The 19578-nt window shown below is 42.2% G+C and overlaps 1 protein-coding gene across 1 annotated transcript in view; it reads right to left on the bottom strand.

Moving 5' to 3' along the window:
- MTIF2 (mitochondrial translational initiation factor 2) overlaps positions 1-18702 on the bottom strand; it is a 350344-nt gene extending 331642 nt beyond the window's left edge. The window contains exon 1 of the mRNA XM_069234182.1: positions 18459-18702. The gene's annotated coding sequence lies outside the window, so the exon portion shown is untranslated. The remainder of the gene's footprint in view (positions 1-18458) is intronic.
- Positions 18703-19578: the final 876 nt, after the last annotated feature.

Raw genomic sequence — 19578 nt, 5'->3', positions numbered from 1 at the left:
AGATATGTTAAAGAAATTAAATGCAGTTATTCACTGTTCAATGGATGGTGTCTATGTAACTGTGGATAGTGTTTCCCCTACTCAGTGCATGTTCTCACAGGAATACGACTTACCCCCAGAGCTAAAGGAATTAGACCCTCGCTTATGGGCCAAAGGCAAAAATGATGTAGGCATTATGGATATCGACCCTATTGTAATAAAAATCAAACCAGGTGCCCGGTTACCTCGTGTTCCTCAATACAAATTACCTAAAGCAAGCAAAAAAGGGCTCAAGGCAGTCATTTCTGATCTTGTGCATGCAGGTGTCATAAAGGAAATAGTGAGCAGCCCCTGTAACAGCCCAATTCTTCCTGTTGTAAAGAAACAAAATGATGCTAATAGATCAGATGGTGAGCAATCAGTTACTGATAACACGGTCTATCGATTAGTTATTGACCTTTGAGAAATAAATAAAATAGTAATTCCCCAGTTTCCTGTGGTCCCAGACATGAATAGTCTTTTCACCATGGTCCCACTCTCTGCGTGTTTTTTCACCGTTATTGATCTGAAGAATTCGTTTTTTAGTATTCCAATCGACAAAGAAAGCCAATATTTGTTCAGCTTTGCCATCTTTGGTAGATCATTTTGCCTGACAAGAGCTCCACAAGGGTTTGTGCAGAGTCCCAGTATATATAATCAGGGTCTTAAACGTCAACTAGACCAATTCAATCCACCTTCAGGCTCTGCAATGTTGCAGTACATTGACAATATTTTAATTGCCTCAGATTCCATGACACAATGTAAGACTGATACTGTTGCATTATTACATCATTTAGCATCCCTGGGCCATAAGGTGTCCCTCCCAAAATTGCAGTATTGTAGAGAGGAGGTCACCCATCTAGGACACCTCCTCTCTAAGGAGGGAAGGAGATTACATCCAGACAGAATTAAACTGGTTCATACAATGACTGCACCAAGCACCCCTTCTGAAGTCCGAGCATTTTTGGGATTTACATCCTTTTGCAGACAGTGGATTCCAAATTTTTCACTTATAGCAAAACCATTGATTGCTCTGACACTTTCAGATGTGCCCTCTCCTGTACCTTGGACTGACAGATGTGAGGAGGCTTTTCAGGAATTAAAAAAGGCGATGTGCTCTGCTCCTGTATTGGGTAATCCGGATTACAGCAAACCATTTGTTTTATTTGTGCATGAAAAGCATGGCTGTACATTGTCTGCTTTGACACAGGATCAAGGTGGGAGACAACGCCCTTGTGCATACTTCTCTTCCACCTTGGACACTGTGGCGCAAGCTTTGCCTACTTGTCTTAGAGGAGTGGCTTCTGCAGCTGCTGCGGGGAAACAAAGTGAAGGGTTTGTTGGTGGCAATCCGCTCACTGTGATGGTTCCTCATGCAGTTGATATTTGTTAAACAAGACACAGACGCAGCACCTCACCAGTGCTCGTCTAACGGGTTATGAATTAACATTGTTCAGTCCAAACATTACTTTGAAGCGGTGCAATGTCTTGAACCCAGCTACGTTACTACCCCTCCCTCAGGACAATGTGGAATTTGATCATAATTGCATTTTTGCCACTGAGGAAGAAACCAAGGGACGGGTAGACTTAACAGATACTCCCCTATCCGACCCACAGGGAGAGCTGTTTGTAGATGGGTCTTGCTTCAAGTTACCAGACGGTACAACCACTGCAGCCTATGCCATCACCACATTAAAAACAGTGGTTGAATCTCATAGAATCACGCAAAATTCGGCACAGGCTGCAGAATTAATTGCCCTCACCAGAGCTTGTGAAATAAGTGAACATCTTAGTGTTAATATCTACACTGATAGCCAATATGCGTTTGGAGTAGCTCATAATTTTGGCCGACTCTGGGCGAATAGAGGCTTTATCAAGTCACATGGCACTACCATTCAGCATGGCAACTTGATTGTGACACTTTTGAATGCTCTCAGCCTGCCCCGTCAGCTCGCAATCATTAAGTGTAGTGCCCACAAGAAAAATACTGATGATATAGGACGAGGAAATGCTTTTGCAGATTCTACTGCGAAAGCAACAGCACGAACACCATTTGACAATGCATACGTTGAGAGTAGTATCAGGGGGGAGCCCCAGAACGAAGTATTAGAAAATACCTCTCAGTGTGTGAGAGATAATCAAGCATAATCAAAAGCAGAGGAAAGGGAACAGTGGGAGAGGAACGGTAGACTAGACAGTGAGGGTTGTTACACAGATGACACAGACAGAAGAAGATGGATGTTACCTAATTGTTATGTACACGCTATGGTTACTATGGCCCACAGTCCTGCACACATCAGTGCCCAAGGCATCAAGATAACTTTGGACCACGTTTGGAGAATTCCCATGATATCCAAAGCTGCTAATAACCTGGTCAAAAGTTGTATGGTGTGTGCAGTACACAATGCAGGAAAAGGGACCCCTACGCCCCCTGGCCATTTTGCCCCACCTGACCTCCCCCTTGAGGCTATACAGATGGATTTTATCCACATGGAACCATGTAACAAACTAAAATACGTGTTAGTGGTAGTATGTATGTTTTCAAAATGGATAGAGGCCTACCCATTAAAAGACAATGGTGCCCTCTCTACTGCCAAGATATTACTCAAAGAGTACTTCCCTAGATACGGACTGCCAAGATTAGCCTGGAGTGACAATGGCTGTCATTTTGCTAATGAGGTAATGGGAAAAGTCTGTACCGCCCTTAACATCAAACAGCGATTTCATGCTGCAAATCACCCCCAATCAGCGGGCCTTGTAGAAAGGTATAATTACACTTTGAAGAGCAAAATAGCTAAGATTTGTGCGGGGACCAATTTAAAATGGCCAGATGCTTTGCCCCTGGCATTAATGTCCATTAGGACGACTGCCAGTAGCAAGTCACGATTATCCCCCTATGAAGTAGTCATGGGAAGGCCAGCCAATATCTGGGGGGGGTACCACGACCAAAGCAGCTTTCTGAAGTACAATATCCTTTGTTTGTAGACTATTGTAAACAATTGACTAAAGATTTGCGTTTGATCCACCAACAGGTCAAGGCCAGCCTACTGACTCCTCTTGAAGGCCCTGGTCACCCTTTCAAGCCGGGGGACAAAGAACTTTCAAAGAACCAACAGTCTTCAGCCCAGGTGGCGGGGGCCAGCCCAGGTACTGCTTGCAACACAGACGGCAGTGAAAGTGGAAGGAAAGAAAAACTGGATACATGCTACCCATAGTAAGCGTGCACCAATTCCACTGCAATCTACTCCAACAGCAGAATTACCGTTGTCTCCTGATTACAGAGAAGTAGGGAGACAGGAAACACCTCCACATCATTCAAGTCCTACCATTTCTGCTCCTGAGGTGACACAGCAGCCCAGTGACGAAGGGTTGCTGTTTCAAGATCAACAAACTCATCGATACAAACTCATCGATACAATCTGCGTCCTCTCCCACCCAAATGAACAGAATTCTGAAGTTGCGTAAAGTGGTGACCCCTACGAAAAGCTACATTTACATCACCCTGATAGCTCCCAGCCTGGAACTGCAAACTGAGGTGTTTTCTGAATGGCCAAAGAATCCTTTGCTCAGCAGACTACGGCACGCTTGCCTTCATGAAATACAGTTCCCCGCTTTCACCACCACAGGCATTTCTGATGCCCCTGATGTACCAGCATTAAAACGAGCTATCCTCACTGTTGTTACACACACTTTGGGCGACGAGGTTGTAAATGACTGTGATGGCTAAAACTTCAGCGTGAACATTAACACGGGTGATTAGCCTGTGCAACAACACCAGAAGGTCAGAACAACTGTCTCAACGAGAACACAAGCATAGTGGGATGCAGCTTGTGCAACGATATTATCTGTGATAAGAAAGTGTGTAAGTGGGATTAACAGTTCTGTGACTGGCGAGAAAAACCAAGTACCTGTTCTACGGAAGCGGCCAGTCATTAGGGTTGGTGCGGTTTGTAGTCCCAGCGGGAAAGAAGGTGCCTTTTTCTGTTAAGTACCCAGCACACCACCGATCTGGTTGTAATTGCTGGCCTCTGCCCTCATTTTGCTGAGGCACTGAACAAAACTGACAAACTATACTGAAGACGAACTTTGAATTATCGCGACTTACTCACTGGGAGTTGAGTTCTCATCAGGAGTTAAAACTTGACAAGGAGCGGTCAAGGGACCTAGGATCAAGCCAACATCTATTGTCCAGTATTTGGAAAACTAGTTCATGGACCAACTAGTGCAGCCTAACTGCTAGAGTGGGAAGCACGGCGTTGCTGAACCCTAGTGGGTTGTGAACATTGAAGGAAACTCACTTATTTGTGTATATATGCATATATGATTATCAGTATAGTGGTCTCAATATTTTGCATTTGCATATTTGGTAATTGTGTGGGTATATTTTTGAACACACATAGGTGGTTGAGACGAGTAAAACTGCACCACAGAAAGGTTGTAGGAACAAGGAGGAGAATAAAATAAAATTATGAAACTATATCCATTTGGCAGGACAAATATCCCTCGAGAGAATAGAGAAGAGTGGTCTTATAACTATTTCTACAAAACAACAATTAGGTACCTAGTGACCCTCATGTTAATATGTATAATGTCCAGCGGTGTTGCATCATTGTTGCAAAATCCCACTTTACATCCATTGATAAAGGTTCATGGAAAGTTGGCTGAGACATTAAATCTCACTGACTTCTGGATTTTCCGGCACTTGTCTAGACACCCTGAGGACCCTATAGGCCTTTATGAAGTACCAGTATCACCAAGCGAATATGAAAGAGGGGAAGTGTGTCTTGTACCAAATACCACTTGGAGATGTGACCAATGAGAATATCAGTGGTACCCTAGGTGTGTTCTGCTCCCGAATACCCAGGCAGAATACAAGCTTTCCTGATTCCTGGAGAGAATGCCACACTTAAAATGTTTCCCATATGTTTTGGTACCTATTTTTACGGGCAAAACCCTGAGGCAAAATACATGGGGAAGATCCCACCTGAACAATGTGTTTACACTTTGTTATTTGATATTAAAACAGGGAATTGGGATCTTGAAGGAGAGGAGAAAATAGACAAATTGGACTGCATTAATTAATGGGACTCAGCAAAATTACACTGTAAATTATTGGAACCTGACGGTGGGAGAAAATGAGGTTCTGGTAGATCCAGAAGGATTGTTATATGATCCCTCCAGGGAACAAGATAGAAATGGGAAGAATTCACCTGCAATATTGTCCCGGGTTTTCCTTGGCCCCCTCTGGACGGCTAGATGGTCTTATGTTGCACCCTGGGCAAATGTATCATTGCTAAATGAAATTTGGGCAGATTACAAGTATTGCAATAGTTCTGAGCATGACACACCCGTGGGTGTGGGTTTACCCCCAAATAAAATACAGTATTATAAATTCACTAATCCAGGGAGGCATGTATTTTGTATGTGGAAGAACTGCATATAAAGTACTCACTCTAAACTGGGAAGGGATATGTTCACTGGCATATTTGGCCCCCAACATTACTGTGATATCAAATATATCATCTTCCCAGCCCCTTAACATGGGGAGTTTTGCACATAGGTACAAACGAGGGACACCCATATTGGAGGAACGAAAGAACTGGGTATTTCAAGTACTACATGTTCTTATTCCAGGATTTGGAATTTTTGACTTACAGCTGGCAATGATGAACATGTCTGCTGAATTAGCCATTGCATTTAATGCCACTAGGGAGGCCATAGGAAGTGTACAGCTAGAAATAAACTCTGCAGCCCAATTGGCGATCCAAAATCGGCTTGCACTAGACTTGATTAAGGTACAACAAGGAGGAGTATGTGTTTTAATCCAACATCAGTACCAGCAAAAATGCTGCTACTTTGTCAACAAGTCATCAGAGATAGAATTGGATATTGGGATAATAAAAGAAGCAGTACAGGTATTTGAAAAGGGGGGCCAATTTGAAGGAGGCAATTTGAGTTTATCATGGTTATGGTCTTGGCTTGGCGGGTGGGGCTGGTTGTTTAAAGACATACTTTTTATAATAATAGCTATTATATTAAGCTGTCTGTTAGTACAGTGCTTACCTGTTTTCTGTTCCTGTTTAAAATTGTGTAAACTTCCTCCAGTTAAAATACTAGAAACCAATCGAACTATGATGCAGAGAGAAAAGATAAATTCCCTAATGGCTATTGATCCCACTATTCTCACTACAGATACTGGTTGTTCATACCCATCGGTTGTTTATGTCCCCATGAATGTCAAATCCAAGGAAGTAGGAGTAAAATTCAACATATATGAGGAAATTTAGAACTCTTTTCAAACGTTGATTATGTTCAGGGAGAAATAAAACCTCAAAAAGGGTTGATTGTAAGAATCCATTTTGAATTGCTCCTTTTCCTTTAAAACATGTAAGTTTGAGCTCTTTTCTCTCTGAACGCACTGCCTATCACATGTTATCTTATGTATATTTCTTTAAGTAAAATAAGCCTGGCTCCACACCACAGGCTTGCAGCTGGTTTCTTTCCCTAGCTGGGGCACGTTACTCATTATAATCATGTGGTAAAAATAATTAACTGACCTCGGCTGTTGTATTTTGGCGAGGGAAAGGCTGATAACTATACCTTTGAACCACGCAATCCTTTGAAGGGTCTCAAGAATGTGGGGAGTCAGGCAGCTGCAGAAGGGAGTCGAGGACAAAGCAGGGAATGGAACCGGTGTGTGGAAACTGATTACCCTCCTTAAAATATCTGTATGACGTATAACATTATTTACATACTTTATGTATCCTTTCATGTATGAGTATAAATATCAGTGTTAAACACTCCATGGGAGCACACTTTACTTCGGGCCAGGGATGCCAGTGGTAAACCTGTCCTCTTTTGCTGCAGCAAAAATAAGCAGAACTTTGGTCATTGATTTTTCACTCCGGCTCTCCGTGTCAAAACTCATTTGTAAATGCATTTGTAAGTATCTACAAAAACGTGCCTGACAGTGGTAGAGCACCTAGATGAAGTATCTGTCATTCCAAGTGTGCAATTGACCCATTACATTGATGATGTAATGATTCAGGGAGAGACAGAAGAATGGGTGCAGATTCAGTTGGAGAGAGTAGTGGAACTCTCGCAGAGTAAGGGGTGGATGATTAACACAAATAAGACACAAGGATCATCTCAAAATGTAAAGTTTATAGGCATTCAGTGGAATAAAGGACACAGAGAGGTGTTACCATAAGCAAAGCAAAAGATTTTTGAGTTTGTCACACCCCGCACTAAGCAGGAGACACAGAAATGTATTGGATTGTTTGTTTTTTGGAGATAGCACATCCCTCATTTGAGTCAGATCTTGGCCCGCTGTACAAAGTTACAAGGAAGAAACATGAGTTTGAATGGGGTGAAGAGCAGCAGCATGCTTTTGATTTGGCAAAGGAAGCACTTCAACAGGCCTTAGACTTGTGGCCAGTACAGGAGGGAGACATTGAGTTACATGTAACTCTTCAGGGACAATATGCAAATTGGAGTATGTGGCAGAAACAGGGAAGGACAAGGGTGCCCCTGGGGATCTGGACTAGAAAACTATCTGACTCTGGGGAGCGCTATATTCCTTTTGAAAAACAGCTTTTGGCCTGTTATTGGGCTAGGTGGATACTGAACAAATAACACTATGTCATAATGTAAATTTGAGACCTGAAATACCAATTATGCAGTGGGTGATGAGTTCACCTAAATCTCACCGTATAGGACATGCACAAGAGGCTAGTATCATACGATGGAAATGGTACATACAAGACGGGGCTCGAGTAGGACCGGCAGGCACTGCAGCCCTACATGAACAGGTGTCACAAGTCCCTGTACAGGATGAGGAGAGGGTGCAGGAGGTACCTACAGGTAAAAGAGTCACCAGTAAGATGGGGTGTGCCATTTGAATCCTTGTCCCCTGAGGATAAGAAACATGTATGGTTCACCGATGTTTCATCCAAATATGTGGGTACCAAAAGACATTGGAAAGCAGTGTCATGCAACCCAGTTACCAAAAAGTTGCTGACCACCACAGGAGAAGGAAAAAGTAGCCAATATGCAAAGGTGCACGCTTTGTATCAGACTCAAAAGCAAGAGCTGCCTGAGACTTGTCATATTTACACTGATTCTTGGTCCACTGCCAATGGGTTAGCCCTTGGCTTCCCACGTGGCATGCACATATTTGGTTTATCCACTCAAAGGAGGTGTGGGGCAAAGAGTTGTGGCAGGAAATTTGGGAAATGTTAGAACAGAGTAAAGTCACTGTTTATCACGTAGATGCTCATTGTCCCATTGACTCGCTAGAAACGCTGGTTCAATTCCCTTGCAGAAAATAAAGCCAGAATTTCAGAGACAGAAGTGGCAATACCAGACTGACTTGGTGGGGATGGCTAAATGGGCGCACCAAAAATGTGGACACCTGGGAGAAAAAGCCACTTACAGGTGGGCAGAGATTAGAGGGATGCACATTCCCCTAGACTTGATAAAAACTGTAATTTTGCAATATCCTATTTGTCAGCACACACAACGGAGATCTGTCCCGCAAACAGTTAAAGGTAAATTGGAGAGAGGAAAGTTACCAGGACTGATATGGCAAATTGATTATATTGGACCACTACCGATCAGTCGCGGGTGTCAATACAACTGCACCATAGTGGGCACATATTCTGGGTACCTGACTGCTGTCCCTTGCAAACGTGCTACTCAGCACAATACTGTCAGAACATTGGACTTATTAATGTTATACTATGGAGTACCACTCCAGATCCAGAGTGACAACAGGTCACACTTCAAAGGACAATTGGTGCAGGACCACTGTTCTCAGCACAATATTGAGTAGATACATCATATTCCTTATTATATACAAGCCTCAGGACTGATTGAGAGAATGAATGGCTTACGGAAAGCTCAATTGCAAAAATTATCTGATGGAACTTTGGAAAACTGGAGAGAGCATTTAAATAAAACCCTCCAGATTCTGAACAATAGACCATTTACAAATGCTGAAACACCCCTGATGCGAATGTTAACTCCAGCTTTGCAAATGCAAATGCAACCACATGTGGCCAACAACACCATCACATACTGGGAAATAAAACCTGGAGCCTTAGCTCCATACAGAGCCACACCTGAATCTGCAGGTCTTGACTTACATGCTTTACAAGTTTACAAACTGAAACCACGAGACATAGCACTGTGTTGAACAGATGTCGGAGTACAGATCCCCCCGGAACATTTTGGATTGATTGCTCCCAGATCTGGGTTGGCTCTCAAAAGGTATTCAGATTTTAGAGGGAGTGATTGATGCAGATTACCAAGGAGAAATCTAACTTATTCTGTTAAATAATGGAGAAGTTGATTTATTCACTCAAATTGCAGACAGAATTGCCCAACTTGTCATAATTCCAGTGTATGGAGGACTGGTGAGGAAGGGGACTGCCCCAGCCCTTCTCACTGTACGTGGGAGGGAGGTTTTGGTTCAACTGATAAAAACCCTGGTGGTAAAGTGTGGGTTGAATCCCCAAATGGCCCTCCAGAACCTGCAGAAATTATCGCAAAGGGCCCCAATAATGGCCTGTTGATCATGAACCCAGGAAAGAAAAAATGGGAACGTATTCCAGCTGATAAATGCTATTTGCAAGAATGATCATACTAGTTTCTTTTATAGATCATACTACAGTTTGTTTTTGCCATGAGTGTTCCATGTGGTCTCCTTTTGGGCGTGTGATCAACCACGTCACGCAACACCTTTACTGCATCTGAATGACAATATTTGTATTCATTTGGCGCAGACTGCGCTCAACAGATCGGACTTCTGCATGGGCCCCATGAGAAGCACTGTGGATGTTTTGTCAACGTGTTTGATCGCCATACCAACACCAACAAGCATCTTGTTAGAAATTTTCAGTGCCTGTAAGCGGGATAAAGATGTGCAAGAACATGATGTTGAAACCCACTTCCGTCCCTAGGAGTATTGCAGGGACTGTCAGGAAACAACCGATGAAAAGTGGGACAATCTCACTCAGATAATCACCTACAACATTACTACTGGTGACGTGTTACTACATGTCATGCAATTCTCGTGACATCAGAAAAGAAAACATCAACCTCTCAAAACTTTTCCATGGGAACACAGAGTTTTCTGCTTTTACCGAACAGAGAAACATTGCAAAAATATGTCAAATCACATGGTTTGTCATCATCTAGTGGCTGCGGCCAGTCACAGTAAACATCTCAAGTTGCCAGTTGGCTGGCTGTTTTCGTGTGGAAACCTTACTTTTACTTACATTCCAGCTAACATAACGGGCGGCCCGTGTACTTTCACATGCCTGGGACTCAAGATGTTTCCATATAACTCTATACATACTCGTTACCCTAGAGACACTATGCAAGTAGATGAAAATTGTGACTCAGATATTCAATTATTATCCCAATCAGAGTATCTAAGCTTAAGTCTTTCTATTGTAGGAGTGCCTGGCTTAGCTGTATACAATACAAGGGTAATCAACAAGCTAGCATGTTTAATAGTTAAAAACATTAACCATACAACTATTGCTTTATCTGAATTTTTATTAGATGTGCGTGGTACTAGAAAAGCTGCATTACAAAACAGGGCTGCTATAGACTACCTTTTGCTAAAACATAATCATGGTTGTAATGAATTTGAAGGCAAGTGTTGTTTTAATCTTTCTGACCACTCTAACTCTATCCAGGCCCACATTGATACACTACATTCATTAGTGAAAGGGGTAAAGCAGGAAATAGATCAGGGATGGTGGGACTGGTTGTTTCAATGGATACCTGATTTATGACAATTACGCAAAGTTTTCGGTGGAAATTTTATAGCATTAGTTCTTATATCTTTAAGTTGCTGTGTACAATGTATTCCTAATCTGCTTGCAATGTTTAGACTGAAAAAAGTTGATTCTAAACCTAGAGGCTACACGACTCACTGGTCAAAGGGCGGAATGTAGTGATATTTGTATTTTGACCACTGACTTCGTGTCGCACCACTTTGCACTTGGCTTAGCTGCCCACTGTCACATTAGTGGTCACCAGTTACAGACTATTTTGTATTCAGCTTAGCCTTAGCTTCACTGTCACGTTAGAGGTGCGAATAGTTATTCATACAAACATGTTATGCAACGTGTTTTCTATTTCTGCGCGTTCTCTTTCTCACTGAAGAGCTAGGACATATTATCACCAAAGAGCTAGGACATAGTATGCATAAATTAGTCAGCACCATGAGGATGTACTAGACTGATGTTTATGGTACAGAAGGGAACGGTTTGGCTTTGGGAGGGACACCTTGGGATTTTGGCCAATTCCCAACGTGTTTCTTTCAAAGCTTACCTTATCTAGCCAGCATTTTTTAATACTTCTTAATGGGAGGGGATTTCCAGGAAGCTCCTTCTCCGGTTTGTAAGATATAAAAGATGAACCTGATTGACAGTAGCAGATTCAGAGGCCTCAATCAGGATTCAGACGCCGGATGCCTGATATAGATTTCCTGTGAGGGCGGAGATCTCTCTTTCTCGCAGTCGAACAGGGTCATCAGCTTGCTGGCATGAGAAAGATGAAGCACCTGACAGGCCCAATGGTGATGCATTTTTATTAACTATTTGCTTTGCATTGTGTATGAATATATATATCAATATCAGTGTTTGTATTCTTGCATGTAGATATTTGCTGTTTATAGATTGAAGATTCTTCATACATGGTCTTACTTCATTGTTGCACATTTTAAAAGTATACTTTTTGCTATTCAAGCCTTCCTTCAGGAACCTTGCGAAAAGCTATAATAAACGTCTTCTTCAGATTAAGAAGTGCATTCCAGAGAATCTTTTCGACTCTTTTCAGTGTGTATGTTTTGGCTCAGTCAAAAGTAAAGCAAAACAAGCGGTAAATGCATTTAACCCTGGTCTGTCTCCTAACCGGACAATTGTTAACCTACCTCCACCCGTATGTCCTTATGTGGTATTTCTGATTGTTATACCCTCCTCGCGGCAACATAGCGTGGAATTATATTGGGAGTGGCGTAATAAAGTATTTGATTGGTTAGTGCGAAACAGGGATTTCCCCCTTGTTTTCCTAGAGATCATTATGTTCACACAAAAGATTGGTTCTGGCCCTATCACCTTCCAAGGGGGCTGTGTTTTTATTAATTTTATGATCTGTTTCTGGCACAAATGATACTGGGTAGGGACTCTTAGGCACTCTTTTCCAGTAAGTTCCATAGACCCCCAGCCCCTTGTTTTTTTTTTATAAGCCACACTGTGTACACGCACACTCACAGAAATCAGTGTCCGAAAGTGCAGAGGTGTCGTTTCTTTGGGGATAAGACCAGCCTATTCATCATTCAGTTACTCTGCTACTTCTTCTGTTCTCTTTAAGGATTGTTTTAATGTACCTGTAGGGAACTGGTTTGATATACTTTCAGAAGTGGACTGACTGCCTCACCCTCTCTCCAGAAGCTTGCCAACTGAAGCATTCACTATGAGGAAGGAGCTTGACATAGTGGAAGTAAGAACCGTCTACTGTATTTTGCTCATAAATTAGAATGCGGCAGGATTAAACAATAAGATTTTAAACCTAGACTGGTTGACCTTCATTGACAAATTTGATTTTGTTGTTATGCAAAAAACCTGGGCCACTGCCTCAATCTCACGCAGGGGATCTGTGTTACTCTTGCCCTGCTATAGCCTCTTCTCATGGGAGAGCCAGGGGAGGAATCTCCATTTGGGTCAGTTAACACAGATAACCCTGCATACCAGGTCTTGTTTGTTAAGGATAGTCATGGCTATTTTGTTTTTAATTGGAAAACTTTTATAACAACGATTTTACCAATTCTTTTTGTTCTTTATTTGATGAGCTATTTTGTTTTTATTATGGGTTTGAAAGCAACAGGGTCTGGTAGCACAATACAAACCTATTTTGGTTATGAGGCTATTTTAATGCCCAACTCTGGGATCCACCCATAGAGCTATGTTTTCTGGCTCAGCAGCAGAAGTGGTACCTATAGATGCTAGAGGGAAGGAGTTGAAGAAATGTGTTGCCCTACATGATCTTGTAGACATGATTGACTATTTACTGGGCAAAAGACTTATTTTTTTGGGGGGGGGCATCTGTTATTGATTACAGATTTGCACCCAGGCATTTCTTGCACTGGTGCTCCAACTGTTTAATTATAGAAACCTCATGGGGGGACCACTATGCCCTGTCTATAGAAGGTGTTTTCCCAGTAGGCAAAATTAATCTGTCAACTGTATGTGTTGACATTACCCAGCACTTGAGAAATGGGCTTAGATTATTATAGCATCTCAAAGATCCTAGCACTACTTTGGGTGTACTACTTAAAAGCCATCTTTTGGTGCTCTTCGGGTGCCTAGCTGAAAAAACTGGGGATGTTTTTTCCACCTGTTATCAACACCTCAGCTCTTGCATTAGGAATCATCGGATGAAACCACATTGTTCGACCCCAGAGCACCCACATTGGTTCGATGCAAACTGTACAGTGGCTAAACACTGTCTCAGGAAGAAATTCAAAAAATAAAAAAAAACTTCATTTGACAGCTCACGAGATATAAAATAACCATTTGAGAAAAAGCTTTTTCTTGGTTCTGTATACCAACCAAACAAACCTTTTCACAAATGTTATTGAAAAAAATGCTCCTACGAGATGTGATCATCATCATCATCATTGGGTAAAATACCTAACATCTGGCAGGATATGTTTCACAGAAAAAAAACATGAAAGGATTTAACACTACCAATAAAACCTTAATCATCACAATTCCACTTACAGACTGGAAGATATAATTCCTTTGTCTCAGACTGAGATAGACTTTCTATGCCTGCCGTGATGCACTGCACATACTGCCGAGTTTTGCCATTTAAACAATTAACTGTAAGGGCCATTTCATGACATGACAAGACAATTCTGAGGTCCTAGCCACAAACCTCCCCGTCGCCCACCCATTCTCCACTAGCATTTTCATGGCAGTGGTACCGCCATGAAACCGCTGGCAGAGAAGTGTGTCATAATCCCCAGAGCAGGGCTGTTTGCAGTGCTGCCCTGGTGGATTAGGGCCACCACCGGCTCCAGACCACTAGAATCTCGGATCCTGTCAGAGCTGGTGGTTCCCTGGCAGTTTGAGGGGCGGACCGACTGCCACCAGTGAGTCTGGCGATGTAGTGCCCTCCAGACTCGTTATGACCCCGAAAGTCTTCTAATTCACATTTTTGTTAGTCACTGTGGCTCATATAAATGAGAAATCTCCTGGCATATGTGTCATCCTTAATACTGACCATCAGAGGAGCTGAAAGTTACCTTTGTCAATGTGCTGCCAGGAGCATGGTACAGATCACCCAGCCTTGGAAAATCAACATCCATCTGAGGAGGTTTTTACTTCTACTCTGGACTTACAGTTGGACTCCTCTGGAGGTCGCTAATGATTGTTAAACTTACATATGATGATTGCCTATACCAGAGACTTTACCTTGAAAACAAATACAGAGGATTGTTATGATAAAAACTACAAGTCCACGAATACACTGGAGTGCCCGACAGACCATCACTATTTTTTTTTGTTTTTATAAATAGTGGAGCAGCCTTGTTTCAGCCTAATACCACCTCTAAAAGAATGTCCTGGTGTTGTGGGCCCTACATCTATTTCAACCAATTAACTAGACACAACTGTATCTGGAAGGTCCTTTCTGGTACTGGGCTCCAGAGACAAGGTTTCTCAAGTTTAAGTACTGCCAAAGTTTCTACTTAAACTTTCCTATGATTCTCCAGGAATGCCTTCCTCAGGTCTAGAGTTCCAACATGCCATCAACTTGAAATTCGAAAAGCATAGGTTGATTAGCCATTACTTCGGGCCACACACCCATCTTCAAGAATTACAGTAAAACAGCCGTACTAGTTAGTAATTAAAAAAAAAAAAAATGTGATGGAGACCAAAATGTGTTTTCAGGCCGTTCTGCAAAACAACCCATCCACCATACACCTGCCTTCAAGGAATACCATAACCCACAATTACCGACCAGCTAAGGGGAAGGAAGTGACGTTATGACATAACAATCAATCTTTATTCAACTTTTAAACCACCAAAGAGAATCCTTTCATGCCCACTTTCTATTACAGGATATAAAACAGAAAAAGGAGAGCATAGGTATGCAAGTACTCGGCAAATCAGCCCAAGGCAGCCACTGTCCACTAGCTTTCCACACCCTAAATCCTCACCCAAAATGCAAAATCAATAACCTGAAAATGATTCACAATATTTCCTATGATCGAATATAAAATGAGGCTTCTCGATACACCGAGTAAATGGACCCCGTCATCTCCTACATCAGTAAAAACACAGCATCTTGTGACTGCCGCAAACCTGTAAAAAGCAGCTCACTACATACTCACTTGAAGTACACACATCTACAGTAATACATTTAGCTAACATTTCTCTTTTCAAAGTACAGGCAGGTTTGGAGGTCAGGGTAGGGAACTCGAATAACACTACTGGATGTGCTAAAAATGAGTGACAAGAAACGCACTTTGCAGGTAGGAAACATCTTTACACTCGGGAAACTCTGGAATCCTGGAGCAGGAACGTGAGGTGTTTAAAATAAAATGTGGTGATGGTTGTGAGCTTCAAGACTTGAGGATTCGAAGAAATAAAGCTGGCTGGGACGTTTATGTCCAGCTGGCTATATATATCACTCTATCCTGGAATACATTGTTGAACCTCACTTATACTGCAAGTGGCCTTCTTTGACGGTGTAAATTATTCAATATACTACATCATCAAAAATTACAACCTCACACTCCTATTTTGGCAAGAGAATGGCCACACGCACTTCTTCAGAAGGGTCAAATATAAATATCAATAAATACCTCACCCCAGTTGTTTTTCAAAATGCCAGGAATGCACACATTTGGAGTACGGCAACGAGGGTGACCGACCACCTGTCCATATTTTTTTACAGACTGTCCGGTATTACAGTATTGTATTTGTGAAGTCTTGAGTTGTCAGTAAACTTCAGCATTAGAAGGAAAATGATAACTGATCGGGATTCTAGGACATCACACCCTTTCACAATCAGGCTGTTAAGAGGCTTCTGCAAGTTTGAGAGGTGGGTGAAGATACTCGGGACATGCTCTCCCCAGGTGAAGTTTTTTGTTCTTCCAAACAAGTTCTCTTGGGGGCAGCAACTGCAACCCAGGCTGCTACTGCTGGTGTTTAGACAGCGGAAGAGAGAGTGAGAAGTAGTAGATGAGCATGCCCCCTCTTTTTTCACATGTCACTCTTCCCTTACACCCCAGGGCCGTAATCTTTAAATAAATGCATGCATGTTTCTCTCTGAACATACAAATGGAGGCCTCGCCCTCCTCAAAAATAACAATAGTTCAGGTCCCTTTGAAATGTATGATGAAATTTCCAAGATTCAGTCATCACAGATTGCATTCAGTATCTGGACAGCAGTGCAAAAATAAATATGCCTCGGCAGTTTGAAATTCTCTTCGGGCCATTTTTAGGTCATGGCTAGATAGCACATGTGCTGTCGCAAACAGACATTTTTACAATTCAGTAGGCTTCAGCCAGCCCATAAGCTTACTATTTGTTTGCTCCATCGCCATTCTTGTATCCTTTCTTCCCATTTGTCAACGGCATGCACGCGTCATGCCTCTTCTAGTGTTTAGCCTTTGCCCACAGCATCGACCAAGTACTTGTGTACTTCCACTGCTCCTATTTTAGGAGCTACTTTTTTCTTTGTTTTTGAGTACTCCACATAAGTGCTTGTGTTTTCACTTGCTCAATAGACCATTAATTCTGCCCTCCATTATTGTTGCAAATATTATTCCCAGTAGTATAGTGATCCCCATGACCCTGTAGGCTTGTAACCTAGGTTTCGTTCTACTCAATTCTAAGCTGTAAATCTGAAAGGAGGAAGACACCGTTTGATGTTTTTTTCTCCCTTGGGTTGGTGCCTTTTTACTGGTTGCACCACTTTGTCCATGTGTATTCTTTGTTCCTGATGACGACCTTCAGTGTTTAAGGTCGAAACACCGTCGAAAATGCAGATTAAGAATTTAGGCTTTCGGACCTACATGTTTAAATTGGATTCCTTGACGAGGATTTATGACTTCACATAATTGGATCTAAAAAGGATTGCCTATACTGTGGCTGCTACTTTCTTTGACTTTTTGTGTGTTTTACATGAGCCGGTATGGGATACTCGTCCACGAGTACTATGTGTTCACTTGTCCTTAGTCACTACACCATTTTGGTATAAAGATGGATGCTAGATTGTTTTTGTGTCTATTTGTTAAATTGTGCAATGATTTGATATGTAATTGATTTTCGTCCCTTTATTCGTTGTTACATATGAATTTGCTGTTGCCTAATTCTTTACAAATACATGTTGAGGCATTTTTGTTCGTATCACATATTAATTTATGAGGCATGGAGAGGAGAGACGTCTGCGGGCATTTACTGTCAATGTGTCCTGACATACGTTCATTTACTGGCACTGCTGTTGCTCAAAGGCGGGCAGGAAAGTTTGGAGTGTGTAATTTGCCCTACAGCGCACACAACAACGGGATGAAGGCTTGCCTTCAGCACACTGATACATGCGCGCTATTTAAGTAACTACACAAGATATTAAGGAAATATCAGTACTCAAAGCACTACAGCTGGGTAAGCTTGCCCTGGGAGCCCGAGCCCTCCACCCTCCTCCTCCTTCCCTCTTCCCCTCTCCTTCGTCATCTTAAGGCGTTTATTTGTGTTCTTCAAGGAAAAGGGGTACTCGGTGCCCGCTTGGTCAAAATCGGAATGTACATGTAAATTTTGCGACAAACCTTATGTTTGAATTTGATAGGCTGTCTCCAAATTATTTTATTTTTTTAATGTATTTAACACAAAGTAGTGTTTTACCTTAGTGTATCACATTATATCACTGCATTAAAAGACATTTATTAAAAGTGAGAGTTTTAAAGACGCACTAACAAATATTTCTTCCCTACCATGATAACAATGCTACCAGTGAAACAAGAGGCATGTCTGTGTATCGTATTTTTGGCATTAGTTGTTGCACATGGAGAAGGATTACAGGCTTTTAAAACAAACCGAGAAGAGGTTTTTGCACAGAGCACATTCTGATGTAGGTCAATAGTGTAAGCGACGTCTCTTTAATAGGTTTGCCAAACCCTTTTTCGAGACACCCTCTGCCCAGTTTTCTCATCCCACTTAAAACAACGATTACACTAATACCACCCCTACTCAGATGGGTTCAGTAAATTTGACAATTCGTAAATAATTTGTGACATGGATTTTAACCCCATTCTTCTGAATTTTAATCAGTGCCAATTTGCCATCATGGCAGGTCGTCACCATGAAAACAACTCACTGAGCGATGGGAAGGAAAAAGTATTTTACGACACAACTTACCTACACATCAAACCTTCTCAGCACTTGAAGAGGCTGGCCTGTCTTTCAAAACAAATTGCCAAGGCACCATCCCGTGATTGTGTCAGCACTAATTAAAGACAGTCAAACCCGAGTCAACATCAAAAATCATCTCAACCATACTTATGAGCACGCCCGTGAATGTACACCCATATCAGCAACCCGTTACTACACCCTTTAACACATTAAATCTGTCCCTAATTTTAGGACTTCCGGGTCGCATAACATTAAACCCAGGGTTTAGACAACGTCCTCTAGGAGTGTTAATATGCAAGGTGACCTAGGATTGGAGTTTTGAAGACACCACTACCAATCCTAGCGAGCCTTGCAAAAATTCCAATTGCTGATTGGCCATGGAGTCCACACGTAGCTGCGTCCGATGCGTCCTTTTGCAGTCGGCTTCGGGCACGGGTTAGAAGGAAGATGGTATGGGTTCAATTGGAGGTCCGTCTGATGTTAAGTACTTATGGATCGGGCGGCGGTAGCCTTATTTGGGTTGGGCAGGTTACGTGATGTTCTCGATGAGAAGGAGGAAGAGGGGAGTAGCGCGCAATAGGGCCTAAGATGACAAGAGTGATATACTATTCTTTTCACGACGTTGGACGGCAGCCGTACTGTACGCGGTAGGATCCACATGCCAACAGACCCGATTCCGGCGGGAGATTCCCGATTTTAAAAGCTAAAATGGGCTTTATTTTGGCTGTCTCCTGCCTCAGATTGGCTCCACGTCAATGGGGTGAATACATTTTCCCGATGATGGTGTTTTTTTAGTCTCCTACTTTCCCCTTCTTAAATGTTGACGTATGTACTGGGCGATAGGTGGTTTTAGTGCGGCCTTGGCCTATCTTTTGTGTGAAAATAGTAAACATTCGGCCTTGCTTAAGGTCGATGAACCTTCTGACTCGTTTAAGGTGTTGTAATGCACATCAATAATAAACAGTTCAACACTAGAGAGTCAGTAAAGGATGCACCATGACCAAGTCACGAAAAATAGTTTCAACATCAAATGATAAAGATAAAGAAACATCACAGGCTGGCTAAATCGCGTAAATGATCTGAACTTGAACAAAGCAACAAGAATGATAATCTTAAAGGTGAAAAC

Source organism: Pleurodeles waltl, chromosome 5 (genome assembly GCF_031143425.1).
Source record: "Pleurodeles waltl isolate 20211129_DDA chromosome 5, aPleWal1.hap1.20221129, whole genome shotgun sequence".
NCBI lineage: Eukaryota > Metazoa > Chordata > Amphibia > Caudata > Salamandridae > Pleurodeles > Pleurodeles waltl.
The sequence above is the reverse complement of the archived record's forward strand: the minus strand, read 5'-3'. Positions and strand labels throughout refer to the sequence as shown.